This window comes from Hyaena hyaena, unplaced genomic scaffold, assembly GCF_003009895.1.
Source record: "Hyaena hyaena isolate Hyena2069 unplaced genomic scaffold, ASM300989v1 scaffold_410, whole genome shotgun sequence".
NCBI classification, from domain to species: domain Eukaryota; kingdom Metazoa; phylum Chordata; class Mammalia; order Carnivora; family Hyaenidae; genus Hyaena; species Hyaena hyaena.
Genome location: NW_024081042.1, coordinates 1594884 through 1610161, shown reverse-complemented (window position 1 = coordinate 1610161; position 15278 = coordinate 1594884). Strand labels below are relative to the sequence as shown.

The following is a 15278-nucleotide window of genomic DNA, read 5'->3' as shown; positions in this document are numbered from 1 at the left end:
GGAGTAAGGCTCTGTGTCTCTCTATGTCTTAGGAGACATACTGTCATCCCTACCTTCAGGTGAGAAAACAAAGCCAGAAAACTTGAACCACTTTCCACCCCACCCCTCTGAATCCACTGCACAAATTTTAAACCTAAGTGTCAAAATATTATTAAATTTATCCTCCCAAGTTAGGAAACAGACTTGATGGAATCCCTCCTACGTTTGTGATGGCGAGGTTTCTCCAGCCACTGACCAGGCCCTAAGGCAGGAGGCCTATTGCCACTGTGTCCCTTTTCTGCCTCAGGATGCAGGCAGAGCACTGAGGCCTGTGGACCTACCCTCTCTCATCTGCAACAAGCAGATTTTCTAACTTAAAGGAGTGCCTTCCTGGTCTGTGTTATGGCAGCCTTGCATACAGACTTTGCTTCTTAACTCCAAAAGCATTCTTCATTGCATTGTTTTGGCACCGGAACTGGACTCTGTAAACATTTTTCCTTTGCTGGCTGGCATAATGTTAGCTTTGTCAATCGACAGTCCTATATAGATATGGCAGAAAGAAGGAGTTTCTCTTCTTGGTTATGGTTTTCTTTCTCTTCCTCTTGCTCCGATGAAGTGACTTCTGGTGGCATGTATATAGGGCATCCCAAGGCCATTACTGTCCAGCTTTGGCCTACTTTCCCACCCACCAGCTAGTCCACTCGCTGTGAATTTCTTCTAAGGTAACCCACCAAACTTCTCCACCTCTATCAGGTTGCAGCCATATCCTTTCCAACAAGTTCTGAGCCTCTCCCTCCTTACAAATTTGTTCCTTCCTTGGCTACACTTAGCCCTCAAGTATCCTTTAGAGATTTGTTTTATCCCCTTTTAGTACCCAACACCCTATAAATAGTAATTCTTTATATTAAATTTTGCCTGTTTAAATTCTATCTCCAGACTAGACCCTAAATGACCTACATACTAACAGCTCATTATTAGGGCATCTTAGGGAGTGACCCTCATCCTTGTGGTACAAGGCAGCCTCTGCATTCAAAATGTGAAGATAGAAACTGATAAGGGAGAGACAAAAGTGGTCCTTTGAAACTTCCATTTATATCCAATTGGCCAGAACCAAATCATAGGGCCACAACTAAGTATAAGGAAAGCTGAGAAGTGGCATCTTTATTCTGGGTGCATATTTGCCTGGTAAAAGTTCTCTTACTATGGAAGAAAAGAAAACACTGGAGCCAAATAGCAGTCCCTATTACATGAGTTAGAAGTAAAGAAATCAAGGATAACTACCAGATTTTTGACTGAGCAAGTGATAGATGGTAGTGCCGCTTATTAGGATGGGTAAAGCTGAAAGTAAAAAGGTGTGGGGCTAGGGTTGGATAAAGAAAGAATCAAAGATCCTCTTTTGCCACACCAAAATTGCTGTTCTTATTAGAAATTTAAGTTAAGGTATTGACCACAGAAAACTGGAACTCAAGGGAGTCATAAACATATAGATGACATTCAAAACTCTATGACTGACTGAGATTGTCTAGGGAAATGTAATAAAAAGAGAAGAGAACAAGGGATGCAGCCTGAGACTCCAGTATTTAGAGGTCAGGTACAGAAGGGAAGCCAGTAAAGGAAGCTAAAAGGAAGCAGCCACTGGTATCAAGGATCGTTAACTTTTTTACGTGTGACAATGATGGAGTGGTTATGTTTTCTATAAAAAGAGTCCTTATCTGGAAAAACATACAGGAATCTTTACGGATGAAATAATATGTCTGGGCCTTGCAAATAATTTGGGAGTGGGAAGTAGGTAGGAGATAAATGAAACAAGATTGGTCATGAGTTGATGCTGAGTGATAAGAACATCATTATATTGTTGACTTTTGTACATATTTAAAACTTTCCATATTAGAAAAGAAAAAAAAGGACTTGCCACTCAAGTAGGACAAGAACCAGGATATTGTGGTATCAAGAAACCTAGGAAAAAACATGGTTTATGAAAATAGTGGGCAATGGCCAGTGCTTCTGAGGACAGAGAAGATGTGGCCAGAAAGCGGACCTCTGGAGCTGACAAAATAGTTGTCACTGGGGGTCTCATTAAGAATCATTCAGTGGGTGGGGCTCCTGGGTGGCTCAGTCAGTTAAATGTCCAACTCTTAATTTCAGCTCAGGACATGATCTCATGATTCATGAGTCTGAGCCCTGCATTGGGCCCTGCACTGACAGCATAAGGCCTGCTTGGGATTCTCTCTCTCACTCTCTCTCTGTCTCTCTCTCTCTGCACCCCCACTCACTCTCACTCTCTCTTTAAAATAAATAAACTTAAAAACTAAGAGTCATTCAGCAGGTTGATGAAGACAAAAGCCTGGCTGGGAGGAGAAGTTGTGTAGAGAATGGAGGATGAGGGAGTAGAATGAAAAAGACAATTTCTTTGCTCTAAAGGAAAACAAAGAAATGGAAAAATAGCTAGAGGGGCATGGAACTCAGGAATATATTTAAATGGGTCATATTGAGGCAAATTAATATGTTGATTGGAATGATCCAGCAAGGAAGAAATTTACACCATAGGAGCAAGCTCTTGAGTAGGGAGAAATGGTTGGCTGCAGAGCACAGGTGAGGCCTGGCTTTGGAGAAGAGCAGGTTGAGAAGGCAAACTCTCAGCTGTGGGTCTCCACACAGGTTCTGAGTTCAGTGGTGGGAAGATGAGGTAGTTCTCATCTAATTTTATGTATTTTCTCAGTGAAGTATAAAATCAGGTCTCAAGCTGAAAGTGAAGAAAAAAATTTCCTGTAGGTTTGAGGAGGGAGGAGGAGTTGCCACACAGTCTCTTTGAGGAGAGGGGACTTGATTTACCAGGGAAATGTGACCATATAAAAGTTATCTTCTACATTTTTAATGAAAAAAAAAAAAAAACCATGCAGCAGGACTGTTAGATTTTCTTCACCCAGTTTCTGCTGCTGGAATGTAGCCATGTAGCAGGCAGATAGTTGGGTTTAATGACGGTTGGGGTTTTGCCAGGTGAATTCAATGGCAGCAGAGGTAGGGGGCCCAGGGTGTTTGTAGCAGTGAGGCTGATGTGCTGGACCATGGGCTCTGAGCCTAGGAAGTGTTTAATGTGTGTTTGGGTGCATGCATGATTCTCTCTCTCTCTGCCCCTCCCCCACTCACTCTCACTCTCTCTCTAAAATAAATAAACTTGAAAACAAAGAGTCATTCAGCAGGTTGGTGAAGACAAAAGCCTGGCTGGGAGGAGAAGTCCTGGGGATTAGAGGACCTTGTGGTCTTGAAGTGTAGCTGGAGTGGGGAAACTCAAATGAGTGAATCAGGAGGTGAGGAGGTGGTGGCCAAGAATGAGCAGGCTGTTGAAACAGAGACTTTGGAGATGGTGTGCTTAATGGTGAAGACAGAGCTGAGGCTATGCCAGAGGGGGCAGATGGTGGAGGCGGGGCAGAGAAAGTGGCCACTGGAGTTAGAGGCCAAGAAACCAGAGGCTAGAGTTCTCCTCTCCTTTCCCACCAGGCATCAAGCACCGGCTCTGCATCCCATTGGTCCATGGTAATTGTTGACTAAATGTTGGGCATGAGGCCAGGTACAGGTGAACAAGGATCAGGAATTGTTTGTGCAGGATGGAGGGAGAGGAAGTAAGAGAGGCAAGAGTAGTCTCTACATGATCATCTATCCCCTTGGGTCTGCCTAGAATGCTGCCATTTATTGGAGTTTAATATATTCTAATGGAGTAATCTGAGGTCCATGGGAAGGCATGTTTGACTCAGTACAATTGGAGCAATGTTTCTTGAGAACCTTGTATGTTTAGAATGGCAGGCTCCACACCAAGAGTACCTAGGAAAGGTTATAACTGAGTTGGAGAGAGGGCAAAACCAACCATTCATTGAAATGCCAGGCAGCTACTGCTAAGTGCCAAACAGTGAATGGATACATTGCTTTGCCTCCTCTTTTCAGGGAAGTGAATTCCTTAAGAGGTCTGTTTGAAATTGTAGAGTCTCAAGAAGGCCTGCTTTAATACAATGTGGAGCTGAGACCAAGAGGACCCCCAAACAGAATCTTGCAAATACAGACAGATGGTTTGTTTGCTAGTTTTCACTTTTCCCCAAATGCTGTCAATCTGCATTCCCCAATAGCACTGTTACTAACATAGTCTTCCCCCTTGTGTATAACGCTACTGATTCCTCATAATATTATGTCATATTTCCCTCTATATTAGGGTTTTCCAGAGAAACAGAACCAATAGGATACATACATGCAAACACGTACACAAATTTATTTTAAGCAATTGGTTCGTGCAAATGAACCCCATGGGACAGACTGGTACGTTGGAAATCCTCTTAAGAGATGATATCTGGAGTCCAAATTCCACAGGGCAGCAGGCCAGAAACTCTGGCAGGGTTTCTATTTTGCAGTTTTGAGAATTTCCTTTACTTTGGGAAACTTTAGTCTTTCTCTTAAGGGCTTCATCTGACTGGATGAGGCCCAACTACATGACAGATGACACTCTGCTTTACTGAAAGTCTGGTGATTTAAGTGTAAATTTCATCTAAAAAATACTTTGCAGCAGCCTCTAGACAGGTGTTTGACCAAACCACCATAGCCTAGCCAAGGTGAAACATAAAATTGACCATCACACTGGACTAGAATGTAATCAACACTAAAGGGATTTGATTCATCTGGTTTTTTTTTTCTGTACAATATTTATAGTCTACCAAATATATAATTTTTGTGAAAATGTCTAGCTGAACTATTATTCTTTGAGCTCCTTGCGAGCAGGCTCTATTTTCCATTCCTCTTTCTATCCTCTCCCCAAACTTAGCCAGTATTGTATACTGGTGTATTATCAGGTCTTGTGCTGAGCCCTTCACATGCATTAATTTCATTATCCTGCAGAGCAGGATAACCCCATTGGGCTGCTACAGCACTGTTATCATTTAACAGGGAGCACACTCAAAAAGGGTAAGTCACACACACACACACACACACACACAGCTGGAAATGGTGAGGCAGGGTGGAGCTCAGGCTGGCTGTTGTTCCCTGCAGAGTACCTGGTGTTTCTCTGAGATTCTGTCTGCCATAAAGGCCCTTCCATCTGCGACGGTCACTTCTCTCCAGAGCCAGCTCCTGCCCCACAGCCTCTGAGAGGTCTTTTCTGCTGTGCTCTTCCTTAGGAAGAAGAGCTGACCAGAACCTGTCGAATGTGCCAGGATGTGTTCTGGACTGAGGGGGTCTCTACTTCACCAGGACACCAGGGGCAACACCAGGGAGTTCCCATTGCAGGGAACTGATGAAGCTACACCTTATCATAATCCTCATATCCAGAAGGGCTGTCATTCACACAAGAGGTACCTGTAGTAGAGGGGCACCTGGGTGACTCAGTCGGTTAAGTGTCTGACTTTGGCTCAGGTCATGATCTCACGGTTTTTGAGTTCGAGCCCCACTTCGGGCTCTGTGCTGACAGCTCAGAGCCTGGAGCCTGCTTCGGATTCGGTCTCTCACTCTCTCTCTCTCTGCCCCTCCCCCGCCTTGTGCTCTCTCTTTCTCTCTCTCAAAAATAAATAAGCTTATTAAAAAAAAAAAAAAGAGGTACCTGTGTGGTTAGCTGGGCCCTAGGACTGGCTCCCACTGACTGACAAAATACTCAGGAATGTTCCTTTTCTGGCAGTGACCCTCTTGAGGGCAGGACCCATGTCTTAGATGTTATTGTGTACCTCCATCCAGCACAGGAACTGATACAGCTCTGCTTAATGTTTGTTGGACAAATGGATTATTTTAAAAAAAAGAATAAATTAAGATGTATTTTTTGAAGTTGGCAAGATTATTTCATTTCTTTCTTCATCCATACGCATATATTTACTAAGCAACTACTATGTGTCAGTGGTAGTAGAGACAGTGGTGCTGCAAAGACATGTGAGGTTTTTCTAATTCTGGCCCATTGGAGAAACTCATTTATTATTTTCTATTCTTTTATACAGAGAGGAAAGACAACAGCTCTACAGCAAGCTGGTTCCTTAATGTATCCCACCAAGTTTCCTGGAGTTTCATCCTTCCAGGCTCCTAATGACCTAACACACTCAAAACAGAAGAGTCTTTTTATGTACTCCAGGAGAAGGAATTTATAAACATTGACATTCCTGGAGTGTGGAAAATTCAGATGTCAGAATGCTTTCTTCACCTCATGTTTTCCATCTGTTTGTTTTTCTACAGCATTTACTCCTTTGCCAAACCCACCTCCTCTACTCCACCAGGACAGAGCCCAGGGTGGACTGCCAGGCAAAGCTCCTTTCCTTCTGGGGCATCTTTGTTTCCCCACTGGAGCATAGGGTAGTGCTAATTGGGTCCTGGGACATCATTAACAGGAGTCTTATGGCTCATCTGTGGAGCGCAAAGTGAATTGGTTTGTCTGGAAAGTTCCTAAGTGGCTTAGTGCGTGGGACCTCCCTAATGACTCAGATGAAATAATATTATTTCCTGGGCTCTGTGGAATTCTGAGGTCTCCAGCTATTAAAGCAGCTGTCAACTACTCTTTAGATACTTGAATGCATGATGCATTTTGTGTTACTGTTTTCTTGGCCCATCAGCGTGTGCTTATTCTACTGAGCATGCCCAGTTGAAGAAGAATATTCTGCCCCCATTTTCAGGGCTGCTGAGATGGAGAAAAGACTGATAAGCTAAGAAAACTACAGTGCAAAATAAGTGTGAGTGCCATGGAAAGGCTCAGCAATACTAAGAGGAGTCATCATTCCTGTTAGTAAATAGAAATCACTTAATATGGATAGATGGGTTTATCATGTCAAAAGGATCTACATTTTGTATCCCAGGCATTGCTAATGGTAGGAGGATGCATAATTACTCAGCATCTCTGAAATGTGGCCACCTTATTATTTAGGTTATGCCTCACCTGACTACATGAGACTACCTGAGATATGTGTGTGGCAGTGCCTGCATGGGCCAGACACATGGAGGATGCCCAGTAGCTAATTGTGGGAGCATCTGAGTGTAGTCAGCATATGCCCTCATAGAGCCAGGAGCTCATCAGAGAAGCTCATCCATCAGCTCACATGGGCAGAGGTGGTATTGTTGCCAGAGACCAATTGGGAACACAGAGTCCATGCTGAGTATTTAGAACAGGGAAGGTTTGTGCTATAAGAGGAGCTGACTGAGAGAAGCATGAGGTAACACAGAGATCAGCACAATGGGACGTGATTACCATGGTGGCTTCAGGGAAAAAGGGAGGACATGGCCTTCCCCAGGCTCAGGGATCACCTTGCAGAAGCTGGGGCCATGGTGGGACAGGCAGACAGGAGCTGGAACCACAGTGGAGACAGCTGCCATCAGAATGAAGAGTGAATGCCTCCTCACTCCCGTCTTCCACACTCCAGATCCAGCCAGATGCTGGGCTGACCTGGGGGTCTGAGATATGCAGCCTTTAAGGGTGAACTTGCTGCCCCACTCCAAAGAGAGTAGAGAAGAAGGCATGGTGGTGGTGAGGAATAGAACTGATGGTAAGCAAGCCCAAGCCCCATGCTTCCTGGTGGGACTCAGATCCTACCTCAGTGATAAAGAGACCAGAATGGATGGTCTGTCTTGGATGTCTTCATCTGGGGTGACAGTCCATTTCTTACTACCTCCCCCTGTCTTGTCCTTGTTCCCAGCCTTCCCTATGCCTCTCTATTTCCCAAATGCCCTTGAGGTTTTCTGCTCAAGATGGATCATCCTTCTGTCTATAGATGTGAAAGGAGGAGACACAGGCCTTCACCCTGCTGCCATTGTGGCTGCCGTTTAAATGCCTGAGCACAAGCAGTGCCTGGGCTGGCCAAGCGCAGAGGGAAATCAGGGTAACACCACTACTTCTGCTGCTGTGCCCAGAAATCACTCACAGGTCTCTCAGGGAGGCCCAGGTGCTTTGGCACAGAGCCTAGCCATGAGGTGAGAGATCAGGAGGGTCCCCTACCCTATAGCCCTCTACATTAATTCTTAAAGCTCTAGCTTCAAACTCAGACTCAACTCAGGGAAAGCAAAAAATAGAATATTCCTTGGGGTTTTCTGGTAGTTCATTTGCTATTTTTCTCAAGAATCCTTTTCTATCATCTGCCCTGTTAAACTTCATGTTTACACCACCTCTCCCCCCCTTACAGTCTGTTACTGACACTAACCCAGAACGTCCACAGTGGTCTATTACTCTGAATTTAAGAAAAGTTTTATGCATCAGGGGAATAAAAATAACCTTGAAAGCAGTTGATTCTCTCAACTGCAGTTCATGAATCCTGTTGACAGAAAAGAATTCAGTCATTAAAATATTTATTCTGGGGGCGCCTGGGTGGCTCAGTTGGTTAAGCATCCAACTCTTAATTTCTGCTCAGGTCATGATCTTGTGGTAGTGGGATCTAGCCCTACATCAAACTCTGCTGAACTGAAGCATGCTTGGGATTCTCCTTCACCTTCCCCCTCTCTCTCAAAATAAATTAGTAAACATTTACAAATAAAAGAATTATTCTGAAGTGGGAAAATGTTTGTTTTAAGGTGTTAGTGGGGAAAAAGCAGGATGCAAATTTATGTCAAAAAAAGGAAACAACAAATGAGCAAAAAGCAGCACAGAAAAATGTCTAGAAGGGAATGCATTACAGTGTTGTCTTTTAGGGGATGGCACTATGATTGATTTTTGGGCAAAGGAACTAAGTTTATGTCAGAAATTCCTTATATTGCTTATCTTTGTGTCCTTCTTTCTTTCTCTCCACCAAGGCAAGGGCTCCAGTGTGTTCCTAAGACAGTACAACTAGTCTGCCAAGGTCGGAGCAGACCATTTTTTGACTCTGTTCAGGATTCTGACTTGGCCACTTGCTCCCTGAGGCAAAGGTGGGAGCCCCTCACTACACTTCTGGTCCCAGGACACCAGGCTGGCTTTGCCTTTTGTATAGTTAAACTGCTGTGTGTCCAGTATAAGTTAGGAATAAACATTAAAACTGCTTAACTGTGTTAACATTTATCCAAGGATTATGATTTGTAAGGAATTGAGCCACAGTGAACACTATTTACTGATTCAGAATAGATTCATAACATCTTAAAAAATTTACAGACTCTGGGATTAGGATGTGGACATATGTTTGCTGTGACCATTCAGCCCACTACACTGGGTAATTCTTTTATTTGTTTGTCTTATCACAGAATGAGCCCTCCCATGCATAAACTTTGTTGCTTTCTAAATTCCCTGAGTTTTCAAGTTTTGCTTCCATTCCTTCTCTTTGTTAATGACCTAAATAGAATCACGACTCACACTGACTTCTTCCTTGGTGTTTAATCTTGCATTACGAAAATAAGCACGTTCCCTAGGCCCTTAACAGTAGTTCTGACTTTTTAAGAATCCCAGATTTGTATTTAAAAGAATATACCTGCTAGATTCAAGTCAGTGTCCCTAAAAGTCTGAGTAAAAGCTTCTGTGACTGGTACATCAATAAAATCAGCAAGAAATTGGCCCCGATTTTCCCTGATTCACTTTATTATCTAGGACCAACTGCAATCTCCTTCAAAATCAAAGCTGATTCTTATCTTTCAAGGAATTCTACAGTCTTTAAGAGTTTCAGAGAAGTTCTTGGGGCACCTGGGTGGCTCAGTCAATTGAGCATCTAACTCTTGATTTTGGCTCAGGTCATGATCTCATGGTTTGTGAGATTGAGCCTCATGGGGGGCTCTGCACTGACAGCATGGCTCCACTCCACTTGGGATTCTGTCTCTCTCCCTTTCTCTCCCCCGGCCCCATTCACACTCCTCCACCTTCAAAATAAACTTAAAAAAAGAAAATTTATGAGTTCCAGAGAAGTTCTCTGTGCCCTGAAGCATGCTACACATAAAATAGGCTAACATTATTTTTCTTTTTTCTCAAGGTTGTCAGGAAAAACAAATTAGAAAAATATGTTCATTTATTTCTCTGATCGTTTAGGGTTATCTTTTTGTTTAAAGTCACAGAACCTTTCCATTTCTACACTAAACAAATGACTTCATTTGCCATTCTGAAAAGTTGGGTTCAGCTCTTTATGTTATCAGGCCAAACTGTACCAAAAACACTTTGTAAGGGGCTCTTCTCAGTGAAGTGACTGCCTGCCTCTGGAATGCTTAGAAATTCCGTACTGTTCTAAAAATAAAAGAAAGTCGTAAAAGATTTCTCCACTTTCTGAGGTTTACAGATTCAGGGGTAGTGGGGGAAAAGGGGTTTTTTCCTTCCTCACTTATCTTTCTCACCATTGAGAGGAGTCTTAATCTGCCCCTTGAAGCCCTCATATACTAGAGTTAGTTCTGGGTGTGTAGGGTGAAAATTTTTTCCACTGCTTTTATTTTAATGAGTTGAACATTAGTCAGTTTGCTGGACTTTTTGGGGAGGAGAATGAAAACCTATAATGATTGCTTGTAGACTTTGCTTCTCAAGCTTTTTTTTCTTTTTCTTTTTTTTTTCTGAAGGTGAGATTAGTAATGCTATGATATTTGTCCACTGGTAACTTCCAGTTGGGTCAATCCAATATTAGAAAGAGTTCCAGGCCCAGGAAGAGCCTTGTTCTCCAGCAGCAGCCTTGGTTCAAGCTCCTTCTACACAGCTCCATGAAGAACCAGTACAGCTAAGTACCTGGTGTATTGCCGGTTCTGCGGTGTGAAGGTCACATCACCACACTGTCTTGGCCACAGTCATTGTGAGAGAGCTGTGGGACATTAGTACAGTGGTTCCAGGAGAATCTTTCCTCTTCATCTTCAGAGCGGTAACAGTCCAGAACTTTTGAGAAAGACTTACTTTATTTTCCTCCAGGTTTCAAGACTTTTGTTACTTGTGGAACCTACAGATGAGATGAGGAAGGATTTGCAGTTCTGGCTCCTATCTCCTGGCGAGGGTCAAGGCTGGGAAGGGATGGGGCAGGGTGCTAGAATCAGTGGTTTCCAGGGTTGTAGGAGGCCTAGGGTGAGGCTGTGTCCAGAGCTAGCATGTCTTTCCTGTGGCCTTTGGGCTGGCAGAGACTGCTAGTGGAGTGGAACCAGGTGCACAGGCCCTGGAGACTGTTAGCAGCTTTTCAGACCCCTGTTCCGGGTTCTAGGCCTTGTGTGGCACTAGCCACAGGTGTACCCGCCTGCCAAGACTGAGAGCCTTAGCAGGTCTAAGCCTGCACTTCTTTGGAAGAATCATGATGATTTTTAAGGTCTGTTTCAGGTCCACTGAACAAATTATAAACAAGCAAAACAAACAAAGCCTTCCTTGTTTATCTTCAAAGAAGCAAAGAATGCTACTCTTAGGCCCTAAAATAGTGCCTTTTATTTTGGGAGATGAACAAACAGTTCAGTTTGATCAAAGCATGGGAAGGAAGCAAGAAAGCTACCAACGGGAAACATGACCTGAAAGGGAGGCTGAAATGGGTTCATGAAGGCAAACTGCTTATAGACGTGGACATGAGGAACCACTAGCTTCAGTGCCATGCTTTGGAGGATCCCTCTCTGGTCCTTCTCCAGTACTTCCTGTCCCAAAGGCACAGGCAGTCTGTGGAGCTAACCTCCTCCAACTTCACTGTCTATAGTGTCCTCAGGATACTTGAGAATTCACCACTTAAATGTCCCTAGGGGTTCCTCTGTGGCTGCCTCCTCAGTTGTGTCAGAGCATACAATTTGTGGAGCTGTCTGTCCTAGTGGTGGTCAAGGGAAGCTGTTTTCAGCGGCATGGTATGGACAAGAAAGCTGGAATATCCACAGGCTTAAGTGTGGGGCTCCTGATAACATATGAGGGAGCCAAGGGTGGGATGAGAACATGGGCAACAGCAGACGTCTGAGGTGACCAGAACCCCAAGGAGTTAGAGAAGTCTACACAACATACTATAAGAGTCCAATGACTTACAAACAAATATATGATGTTATAGGAAGCAGAGATGATGATGAACACTGTAAAGCAAAATAAAGCAGGTTAAGGGGGTAGAGTGTGTGGAGGGGAGACTTTTTAGAAAGGGAGGTCGAGAAAGTCATCTCTGGGGTGGTGGCATTTAAGCAGAGACCCAAATGAAGTGAGGAAGGGGACAGGGACATTCTGGCACAGGTGCATGGCATAGCTGTAGGAAAGTTCTCAGAGACAGAGCTGAAGTTGTATAGATACGTAGGATGGGCTGATAGGTCAGGCCTTTGTGAACTGTAAGGATTGTGTTTGTTTGTTTGTTTGTTTGACTATAAGGATTTTTATTCTGAGAATGTTGGGAAGCCATTGCAGAGTTCTGAGCAGGAGACTGACATGATTTGATTCACTTTTGAAAAACTTGACTGTAGAATAACAAGGATGGAAACAGGAAGACAGCTAAGTAGGATGTTATACAGCATTCTTTTTTTTAAGACTTTTTCTCATTTATTTTAAAAATTATTTATTTGTAAAAACTGTGGTAAAATCTATACAACATAAAACTAACCATTTTTAAGTTACAATTCAGTGGCATCAAATATATTCACACTGTTATGCAATCACTATCCATCTCCAAAACTTTTCTCGTCTTATTAGACTGGAACTTTATACATATTAAGCAATCACTCCTCATTTCCCCCTTCCTTCAGCCCCTGGCAACCACCCTTGTACTTTCTGTCTTTATAAGTTTGACTTATTTTATTGAAGAATACAGAAGTATTTTTATTTTTTCATTTAATGATGCAAAACACAAATGCTGGTTTGACATACAGTCACATATAACTTTTTCCCTCATATTTACAACTCAGCAGATTGGTGAATCCAAAGAAACTGGTATAATCACTACATAGAGCATACTGTAGTAGTATTTCAAAAGTTTATTCCAATTCATTTCTTCTTTGGTACTCTAAAACATCTTCATTATGTTGTTTGATGAGATAAATCCACAAGAAGATGGAGGTGCTCAAGGTTAGTTCAACTTGCAGGCAGTCCTGTCTGTCATGTGGATTCCCAAATATAGAACTTTGATTGCACTGCAGAGCTGCTTGGGAGACTGACTGGAGACAGCAGCTTGGAGAAATGGCACAGGTATGTAGCTGGTGCCATCTTGCTGGGCCAGGCTCCTGAATTTGACTCTTTAGATACTTCATAAAAGTGCAATCATGCAGTATTTGTCTTTGTGTGACTGGCTTAGTTCACTTAGCATAATGTCTTTAAGATTCATCCATGTTGTGGTATGTGTCAGAATTTCCTCCCTGTTTTAAGGATGAATAATATTCCATTGTATGTATATATTACATTTTGCATATCCATTCATCCATCAGTGGGTACTTGGGTTGCTTCCACCTTTTGGTTGTTGTGAATAATGCTACTGTGAACATGAGTGTACAAATGGCTCTTCAAATGTATCTGACTATGCAATAGCTGCTTTCAATTCTTTGGGGCATATACTCAGATGTGGAATTGTCAGATCCTATGGATATAATTCTATTTTTCATTTTTGAGAAGCCACATACATCCTACCACAATGCGCAAGAGTTTGTTTTCTTCACATCCTTTTCAACACTTGTTTTCTTTTTTGAAATCCATAAAGCTTTCCTCTATGTTTTCTTCTAAGAGTCTTATAGTTTTAGCTTTTATGCTTATATCTTTGAACCATCTTGAGTTAATTTTTTTGTATATGATGTTAGGTCCAACTTCATTCTTTTACGTGTGAATATCCAATTTCTCAGAACTATTTCTTGAAAACACTGTATTTTCCTATAAATGGTCTTGGCACCCTTATCAAAAGTTATTAGACCCTATATGTGAGTTTGTTTCTGAGATCTCTGTTCTACTTCATTAGGCTATTATCTGTCTTCATGCCAAGACTATATTGTTTTCATTACTGTAGTGTTGTAGTAAGTTTTGAAATCAGGACGTACCAGTCCTCCAAATTTGTTCTTTTTCAAGATTGTTTTGGTTATTTGGGAGTCCCTTTACATTCCATATGAATCTTAGAATAGATTTTTCTATGTCTGAGAAAAATATTTTTGGGATTTTAATAGGGATTGTATTGAACCTCTAGATTGATTTGGATAGTATTGATGTCTTAATAATATTAAGTCTTTTAATCCACGAACATAGGATGTCTTTCCATTTATTTATGTCTTTAATTTCTTTCAGCACTGTTTTGTAGTTTTCAGTGTATAAGTCTTTCTCCTTAGTTAATTCCTAAGTATCTTATCTATCTATTCTTTTTATAAAAGTTTATTTATTTTTTAAAATGTTTTTACACTTATTTGTTATTTATTTATAATCTGCACTAGTGGTGCAGAGCCTGATGCAGGGCTTGAACCCATGAGCCACAAGATCATGACTTGAGCCAAGGATGCTTAAGTTGGACATTTACCTGACTGTGCAACCCAGACATTCCTATTTATTCTTATTGATGTTATTGTAATTATAATTGTTTTTTAATTTCTTTTTGTATTATTTGTTGTTAACATATAGAAATGCAACTGATTTTTGTGTGTTAACTTTGTATCCTGAAACTTTGCTGAGTTTATTAGTTTTAACAAATTTTATTTTGTGTATAGAATCTTTAGGGGTTTTTTTTACATATAATTTTACATCATCTGCAAACAGACATAGTTTTACTTCTCTCTTTCCAATTTGGATGTCTTTTATTTATTGTCTAATGTTACCACAACATTCTATCAAGAAATGATGAAGATTTTAATGGGGGCTGGGAAAGCTTGGATTTGGGATGCATTTAGCAACTAGAATAAATAGAATTGTTTGGCTTGGATATGGTTGTGGGAGAAAGAGAGGAGTGAAGAATGACTTCTAGGCTTACAGATAGAAAAATTGGCTAAGTGCAAGTGCAAAATCTAACAGTGCACCTAAAGGAACTAGAGGGAGAGCAACAAGAGCATCCCAAACCCAGTAGAAGAGAAATAATAAAAATCAGGACAGAAATAAACAATATAGAAACCAAAGAAACAGTTGAACAGATCAATGAAACCAAGAGTTGGTTTTTTGAAAAAATAAACAAAATTGACAAACCTCTAGCCAGGCTTCTCAAAAAGAAAGGAGAGAGCACTCAAATAGACAAAATCATGAATTAAAAAGGACTTATTGCAACCAACCCCTCAGAAATACAAGCAATTATCAAGGAATACTATGAAAAATTATATGCCAACAAATTGGAAAACTTAGAAGAAATGGACAAATTCCTAAACACACATTCACTACCAAAATTCACACGGGAAGAGATAGGAAATCTCAACAGATCCATAACTATTGAGGAAATCTAATCAGTTATCAAAAACCTCCCAACAAATAAGAGCCCTGGGCCAGATGGCTTCCCTAGGGAATTCTACCAGACATTTAAAACAGAATTAATACCCATTCTTCTCAA

At 41.6% G+C, this 15278-nt stretch overlaps 1 pseudogene; it reads right to left on the bottom strand.

Annotated features, from left to right (window-relative positions):
• Positions 1 to 12556: 12556 nt before the first annotated feature.
• LOC120245224 lies at positions 12557 to 13115 on the bottom strand (annotated as a pseudogene).
• Between the last annotated feature and the right edge of the window lie 2163 nt (positions 13116 to 15278).